This window comes from Papaver somniferum, unplaced genomic scaffold, assembly GCF_003573695.1.
Source record: "Papaver somniferum cultivar HN1 unplaced genomic scaffold, ASM357369v1 unplaced-scaffold_132, whole genome shotgun sequence".
Lineage (NCBI taxonomy): Eukaryota > Viridiplantae > Streptophyta > Magnoliopsida > Ranunculales > Papaveraceae > Papaver > Papaver somniferum.
The window spans coordinates 22,644,396-22,653,689 of record NW_020622381.1 but is presented as its reverse complement, the minus strand read 5'-3'; positions in this window follow the sequence as shown (position 1 = coordinate 22,653,689).

Sequence of the window (9,294 nt, the reverse complement as noted above, 5' to 3'; positions counted from 1 at the left end):
ACCACTTCTATGCATGAAGTTATCAAACTTCTTGTACCACTGTCGCGGGGCTTGTTTTAAACCATACAAACTCTTCTTTAGCTTGCACACCATCTCTTACTTGCCTTTTACTATGAATCCTTCTGGCTTCTTCATGTAAATTTCTTCATATAGGTCACCATGAAGAAAAGTTGTTTTTACATCCAACTGTTCAAGGTATAGATCTTCAGAAGCCACTAGACTTAACACTACTCGAATAGTAGTCATCTTCACAACTGGAGAAAATATCTCGTTGTAATCAACACCGGGTTTTTGCTGGAAACCTTTCACAACCAACCTCGCCTTGTAGCGAATTTCTCCATTTGCTTCAGATTTCATCCGATAAACCCACTTGTTATGCAACGCCTTCTTACCTCTTGGTAATTTTTCTAACACCCAAGTGCCATTCTCATCAAGTGAATTTATCTCATCCTCCATAGCAAGTTACCACTTGATTGAATCATCAACCGCTAGTGCTTCCTTAATATCTTCAGGTTCGCCTCCATCCGTAAGTAATAGATAATTCAAAGCATACCTTGGGTTTGGTTTAGGAGTTCTTGACGATCTTCGTACTTCTTGTGAAACTGTAGGAATAAATCCCACTGCAGTAGAAGTCTCTTCAACTTGTACTTCTCTGCCATCAGCAACATCATGCTCTTCTTGTTCCACACTTCTTCCAGAAACATCATCAATATCGATATACAACTCCTTATCGACGTTGCTTGACCTGACATTTTCAACTTGTACTGTATTCCTGTCCTTGTACAGCTCATTCTCATTAAAAATGACATCTCTATTTCTAATAACTTTGTGACCCTCATAGTCCCAAAGTTTATACCCAAAAGCGTCAATTCCATAACCAAGGAATATACACTTCTTTGCTTGAGCACCTATCTTAGACCTCTCACCGGGACTAAGATGAACATAACCAACACAACCAAAAACTTTCAAATAGGAAAGATTTACCTTTTTTCCAGTCCAAACCTCCTCTGGTATCTTCATATCTAATGGACTACTAGGTGTCCTGTTAATTAGATAAGCAGCCGTCTCTGTTGCATGTGCCCAGAAGGTCTCGGGCAAACCAGACTGCAACTTCATGCACCTTGCACGTGCATTCAACGTCCAATTCATATGTTCTGCTACTCCATTCTCCTGTGGTGTCCTTGGAACTATCCACTCCAAACGAATTCCATTTGTAGCACATAACTATAAGAATTCTGTTTTGTCATACTCACCACCGTTGTCTGACCTTAGACAATTCAACTTCAGACCAGCTTCTGTTTCAACCAAAGCTTTCCACTTCTTAAACACTTCATACACCTCGAACTTATTCTTCATGAAGTAAAGCCACACCTTCCTTGAGTGATCATCAATAAAGGTGACATAATACTGGAACCCGCTGTGAGATGCAACATCAATTGGTCCCCATACATCCGTGTGAACCAAATCAAGTTTTGCACTTCTCAAGTCTCTTCCTCCTCTTCTGAAACTAACTCGTTTTTGCTTTCCAATAACACAGTCTTCACAAAAACTCATATCAACAGACTTCACCTTAGGTAGATATCCTCCCGAACATAGAATCTTCATGTTCTTCTCACTCATGTGCCCTAATCTTCTATGCCATAAGTTAGTGTCTTCACCACTACTAGCCACTGCTAAAGTAGTTCCATATGAAGTCCGGTATAGAGTACCGACTCTAACTCCTCGATCTAACACCATAGACCCTTTCTTTACTTTCCAATTGTGTTTTTTTAACACAACTTCACAGTCATCATCACAAACTTGGCCCACAGACACCAAGTTCTTCTTCAAATTTGGAACGTGTCGTACATCCTTCAATTTCCGTGTCGAACCATTGACTTTCAAGATCACATCACCCAAACCTATGATATTGCATGCTTCACCGTCACCCAAGAATACTTGGCCATAGTATCCTTATTTATAAGAGATCATAATACTCTTATCACCCGTTGCATGGAAACAAGCTCCGAGTCTATAATCCAAGACTCATCTTGCTTGTCCTCAGAGAGTAGTAGAAAACCTTCCGTAATCATCTTCTTGTTATCAACAAGGACCTTCACCGGTTCCACAGCTGCAACTACGTTGACCTCTTCTTGATTACCTTTGTTTCCACCATTATTAGCACCTTTGTTTTCCGGAAAATCGCGCTTGAAGTGTCCTACTTTCTTACACGCCCAACACTCAACGACACCTCTAGTCCGGGATTGAGATCTTCCCCTTGACTTTCCTCTAGACTTCCATCTAGATTTGTTGTTGTTGTTCCGATTTGAACTCCTGCCTCTATCTTCTTCATGCATACTTAAAGTCGAGCTTGAAGAACTAGAAACATAACCTTGTTCTATTTTTCTCTCCTCTTCAACAATTAACCTTTGTTGCACATCATCAAGCTTCAACTTCTCTCTCCCTGCAGAATTGCTAATGGTTGTGCTTGCAGTCTCCCAACTCTTTGGTAATGACGAAAACAACTGTAAAGCTTGAACGTCATCATCAAAAAGTGATACTAACTTTCGAAAGCTGAGAAATAATCGATTTAAACTTCCCAAGATGTGTTGAAATCGCTTCGCCTTCTTGCATCTTCAGATTAAATAATTGTTCACACAACATAATCTTCCCAGAGGCTGATGACTTTTGATACAACTTTTCAAGTTTATCCATAAGATCCTTCGTACTAGTTTCCTCTTGTACGTTATTGTAGACTTCCTCCGTTAGACATCTACATATCATGGCTATACACTTGCGATCAAGAGTTGTCCATTCATCGTCTTTGCGTGCTCCCTTTTTCGCAACTCCACCCAAAGGATCAGCAATGCCTTTCTCATATAGGTAGTCTTCCATCTGAGACTTCCAAAACGCAAAGTTCTTCCCATTAAAAACTTTAACCCTAGCTACCGTACTTTCGTTATTATCACCCATAACTCCCACTCCAATCGTACTACGATAAACCCTAAAGCTCTAACCCGAGCTTTGATACCAGTTGTCAGGATTTTCTTAGGGAATCACTGACAACCATGGAATAACGGATCTTGAGATATTATGATGAATAATAAGTAAACCAAGCACAAACAACTATAATAATACGATAAAGATAAATCAACTCACAAGACACAAGATTGATAGTGGTTCGACCAATACATACAACTTGTATATATTGTCTACGTCCACTTTGAGTCGCACCAACTCAAATTCACTATGAAGAAAAACGATTACAACGTCGTGTGAATCCTATCAAACCCTTGGTTATACCACAACAATTACCCGAGACGATAACCTTGTCTCTTGTTCCTCACCAATATGCTCTCACAACGAAATCCTAGCTTTAGACCTAAAAGCTATACAAGAAATCTCTCACCGATCTCTTAATCGTTTTCTACACAATACACACATTCTTCAAGGCATAACTACCTATTTATATAGGTTACAAACTTGGCCACCAAGAATTCTAACCGGTTTAGGAAACCCCTTCCCTAAATAACCACGACTAACTTTAGGAAATAATTAATTAGTCTTCAATAACTAACATGAGAGAGTCTCTGTTATCCTCTATGAAGATGTCGTTGGTAAGGTAATGTATCTGACGTTTTTCATCAAGTTGATAATTTATCATTAATAGTTCAATTATACAATTAGTTGATAATGAAATCTTACTTATTGGGCAAACCACTTGTAGGCTTTACATTAAATAGTTATCCACTTGATCGAATATACTAGGTGAGCTGCACATCAATATAGTTGTAATTTCCTTAGTTTTTTTTTTTATTTCACGATTTAATTCGTGTTTTTGTCTATACTAGAACTATTGTAGGGTTTCATATGGGATTGACAATGCACTTGTATATTTTGATTATTTTCGTTTTGCTTTGTTATGCGAACTAAATAATTTGGTTCTTGTTATTGTTCCTGTAACAATCTCGCGGCAACATTTTAGAGGGTTTTATATTCTAGAATCAAACTGATTGTTCTCATTAGGTTTGCGCGTATGGCTTGGACTCCACTACATTGTCATTGATATTATTATACTTTATCTAATTAAACCTATTATAGGATTTTGAATTGATCTACTGATGGTTTATGGGACTCTCCTATTTCTGTTTCAATTTATTAATGAGCTGAGTTTCTTTGTTCTGCATCACTTTTACTTTTAAGAAGCGATGGTTGTATCTGTTCAGTACCTTATGATGGAGCAACTTGGGGAGAAAGTGGAACATACAACTATCTGGGAGGAGATATGCTACTGATTCACATACCTGGTAGAGTAATTTTAGTTAGACCTGATACGTGTCGTATTTCGAATTTGTAAGTTGCATCGATGTGGACATTATTCCCGTTTGATAAGTAGGATTTCTTATGTTGTATTTTCATTATTCTGCTCAACTGACTGATTGATGTTCTATGTCAAGTACACTTTTTCATTATTTCTTATGCATTTGTTGTTGACTGATTTGTTCACATGTTAATATCTTCTCGCCATTAAATGCATTCATCTCAACAACACTCAGCATTATCTCCCTACACTTGGAGAGAGTTCAATCCGGCTTCAGTAGCTTCCCTGGTAAATATATAAAACAATATTAGCATGAAGAAATAAACAAGATCAGTAAAGCTGGAAAATCTCATACAAGGAATCTTTATGTTGGAAGGGAGGGTATAGACTTTACATGTATGCATCCTTAAGCTCTTTGTTTCCCGGATCGAGCGTCAAACCCTCAGGAAAGGCATCGGCTGCATCATCGTACCTCTGTAACAAAAGAAGTAGCCAAAAGTTGAAAAGGGATATTGTTCATTAGATAAAGATGATAAAGTGGAGATACATATTTTTTGTATATTGAGTGCGACACCTTTCGTATAGTACGCCTTAGGCCATTCAGGCCTTTCACAGATGCATTTAGTGGCTAAGTCAAGTGCATTGATTAACAAGCACTCATGTTGGATAGTACAACTGCATCTTCTGGGAAACTAATGTGGGCATATTTCCATTATCAAAAATACAAAATCATTAAAGTCATCAACGTAAGAGGAAGAGGAAAATATATTGGTGATGTTGATTAACTTCGTCAGGAGTATTCACGGGTCAATGAGATTCTTGGATTTGATGATCATTTCCTTGAGGAGAAATGTTCCTCTTGGATAGAATATATATAAAACCATATAATATCTTTTGTGTTTACAACCCAAGTAAATTGAGATAATCTCCTAAAGGTAAATAAGGCAAGAGGATAATATAAAGTCTATTACACCCCTTTAGTCTGAGCGGGAGAGGAACAAACGCTAAGACTAGAACGAAAGCGAACAAATAGCTGTCGAGGAAGCCCCTTGGTAAAGATGTCAGCATATTGGTTCTCAGAGGGAACATGTAATACTTGAATGGCACCAATACGAACTCGTTCACGAACAAAATGTATATCAATTTCCACATGTTTGGTTCATTGATGTTGAACAGGATCTCCAGACATATATATCGCACTTACATTGTCACAATAAACAATAGTAGCACGTCGTAGAGGTAGTCGGAGCTCTAGAAGAAGATTGTGAAGCCATGTTGTTTCATCAACCGCATTTGCTACTCCCCGGTATTCAGCTTCAGCACTGGATCGAGAGACTGTGCCTTGACGCTTGGAGGACCAGGAGATGAGATTGTCACCAAGAAAGACACAAAAACCAGATGTCGATCGTCGATAATCAGGACAACCCGCCCAGTCATCATCAGAGTATGCTGTTAAGCCAGAGATAGAGGAGACCGAGAGAAATAGTCTGTGGTTGATGGTGCCCTGAAGATAGCGAAGGATTCGCTTGAGGGCATGCATGTGAGGCTCACGGGGATCATGCATAAATAGACACACCTGCTGAACTGCGTATGAAATATTTGGCCGAGTAAAAGTGAGGTACTGAAGAGCACCCACTAGGATTATGTATAGAGTGGGATCCGAAAGTGTCGGTCCAGACGTAGCACTGAGCTTGGAATTTGTGTCGACCGGAGTAGTCACTGGATTACATTTTGTCATGGAGGCACGCGCGATGATGTCTTGTGCATATAATGACTGAGACAAAAATAATCCTGAGGATGAACGAGTAACAATGATGCCCAGAAAATGATGTAGTGGTCCAAGGTCAGACATAGCAAACTCTCTCTTCATCAAATCAATGAAGCGGCATAGGAGAGCATCAGTAGAGGCAGTCAAAATAATGTCATCAACATATAAAAGTAAGTATGCCATTTCTGATCCTGATTGATAAAATAAAAGTGAGGGATCACATACACTACCACGGAAACCACAACCTGTGATAAACTTGGCAAATCTCTGAAACCACGCCCGAGGAGCCTGCTTGAGACCATATAACGATCTGCGTAGTCGACATACGTAATCAGGGTGATCAGGATCAACAAATCTTGGAGGCTGATGCATATAAACTATCTCGGTCAAATCACCATGGAGAAAAGCATTCTTAACATCTAGATGATGGATTGGCCAAGAACGCGAAGTAGCAATAGTAAGAATAGTACAAATAGTAGCAGGTTTGACAACCGGACTAAACGTTTCAAAACAATCAACCCCAACCTGCTGAGATTTGCCATTAGAAACAAGACGAGACTTGTGTCGCTGCAAAGATCCATCAGCATTATATTTGTGACGAAAAAGCCACATGGAACGAATAACATGATCATCACGAGGTCGTGGTACAAGTTCCCACGTATTAGTTTTCAACATAGCATTGTACTCAGCTTTCATGGCGGCATTCCAATTTATATCCCTAAGAGCATACAAGTGAGAGCGAGGAATTGGAGAGATATGCCGTAAAGTTTGAACATGGAGATTGAGTCGGTGGATCGGTCGGTAAATACCACGGGAGGCTCGAGTAACAGGACGAGAAGGATCTGTAGTGGGGGGGATGTTGTAGTGGGAAGGACAGTAGTAGGTGGCGAGGATGGAGAGTCTGTAGTGGGAAGGACAGTAGTAGGGACGGTAGTGGAGTTACGATCTGTAGCAGTAGGGGCAGAGGAGATGGTGGAGTCTGCAGCTGTGGAATTAGTGTAGAGAGGAAGCAGAGAAACTGACTTAGAGAAGATATTGGACTGACGTAGGTACATGGGTCTATTAGGGGAAGGTGGGTGTGCAGACACAGGAGCTGGTAGAACTGACGTACGTACAGGTGGAGGAAGTGGAACTGACGTAGGCTGGGAGGTTGGAAGTGGAACAGACGCAGCATATGGGAAGTTGGACCGACGGTGATGAGGGGTATAAGGTCCTGAAGTAGTGGGTGGGATAGTGGAAGCCTGGGTGTCAGTAGGTTGATCATGATGTATAGATGGGTAAGAGAGGTTATAGGAAGAATGGAGGAGATTTTGGGGAGACTCGACAGTATAAGAGGTATTTGTAGTGATATTTGTGAAGGGAAATACATTCTCATTGAAAGTTACATGACGAGAGATAATAATCTTGTTTGTGGCAAGATCAAGGCAGCGGTATCCACGGTGGTTGGGAGGAAAACCAAGAAAGACACACCTAGTGGAACGAGGGGAGAGTTTGTGAGGAGTTGTGGACGAGAGATTTGGATAGCAAAGGCAACCAAAAGTACGTAGATGTTCATACGTTGGTTGTCGTTGATAAAGAATAGACACGGGTGAGTGAAAATTAAGGACTTTGGTGGGTAGAATATTATGTAGATAGACAGCCATATGGAGAGAGTAGACCCAATATTTTGGAGGAACGGAAGCGTGAGACATAAGGGTACGGGTGATATCATTGATACGACGTATCATACGTTCGGCCTTGCCATTTTGGGATGAAGTTTGGGGGCAAGAGAAACGAAAAACAAGACCATTATTACGAGAAAAAGTATGGAAGGAAGAGTTGTCAAATTCACGACCCATGTCACATTGAAAACATTTTATTTGTCGTTCAAATTGAGTTTGAACGAAAGAACGAAATTCCAAAAATTTGCTATAAACTTGAGACTTAAATTTCAAAGGGTAGACCCATAGATAGTTGGTAAAATCATCAAGAAATATAAGATAATATCGAAAACCGGTATCGATATGTAATGGAATGGTCCATAAATCGCTATGTATGATATCAAAGGGTGCAAAAGTAATGGAATTAGATTCATAAAATGGAAATCGAACATGTTTACTAACTTGACATGAATGACAAAGTTGAGAAGAATTATTCTTATTACAATGAATAGAATTATTTTTGCGTAAGACATCTAAAATTGCCTTGCCAGGGTGGCCAAGGCGGCTATGCCAAATATCTGGCGAAAAAGCAGCAAGGGAAATGAGAGAAGGCTGGGACGATTTTGTAGGTGGAACGGCAGATTTGGTGATAGGGTAGAGCTCCCCGGAACTATTGCACCGAAGGATAATCCTCCTCGAACTCAGATCTTTCACAGAAAAACCAGATGGATCAAACTCAACAGACACACGATTATCAGTGGTGAACTTACGAACAGAAACTAAATTTTTGATAATATCGGGAACAACAAGAGTATTTTTGAATTGTAGGGTGCGAGAAGGGAGGTTTATGAGCTTGGTACCACTAGCAGTAACTGGAATGTTATTTCCATTGCCAACTAAGATAGATCGTACAGTACTAGAATTCGTAACGTCATGTAAAGTACCTAAATCAGCAGTGAGATGCGAGGTAGCACCGGTATCCATGTAGAAAGCATCATCGGGTTGCTGTATATGCATAGAACTATATTCCTCATCAATGTCTGTGAGCTTCAGTTGTTCCGTCGCCATTGATTTTAATGGTTTAGAGAAAATAGGATCGTAGAGGGGCTGATCTTTCTCAAACCACTCTAATTCTCTACTCAAACCACACCAAATCAATTTCTTCTTCCTACATCAATTGATTTCTTCTCTTAAATCTTTCTAATTTAATTTTTGTTTAAGTAAGAGTGTTAATTTTTGTTTTGCTCATGAATGTCGGAGACTCAAAGGGCAAAAAGGAAACACATAACGAGATTTACTACTTTGGAAGATCATCACATGATTACTCAGTATGTTGTTATTGGTTATCACAATTATCCGGATAAGAAAGTGTTTTGGGAATTTCTATTTAATAAATTTGTGGAAGTTTGTGGCGGAATCGGAACGACCGCACTTTAAAAAGCGTTCGTAATCGGGTTAGCAAAATCAAGGGTGAAGTGGATGACTTCTCCCGTTGTGTTGCAAGAGCCGTAATGGCTAATCCGGGCATTGACCCTATTAACCGGGTATGTTATTTATATATGTTTATTATAGTTTTCGTATATGGT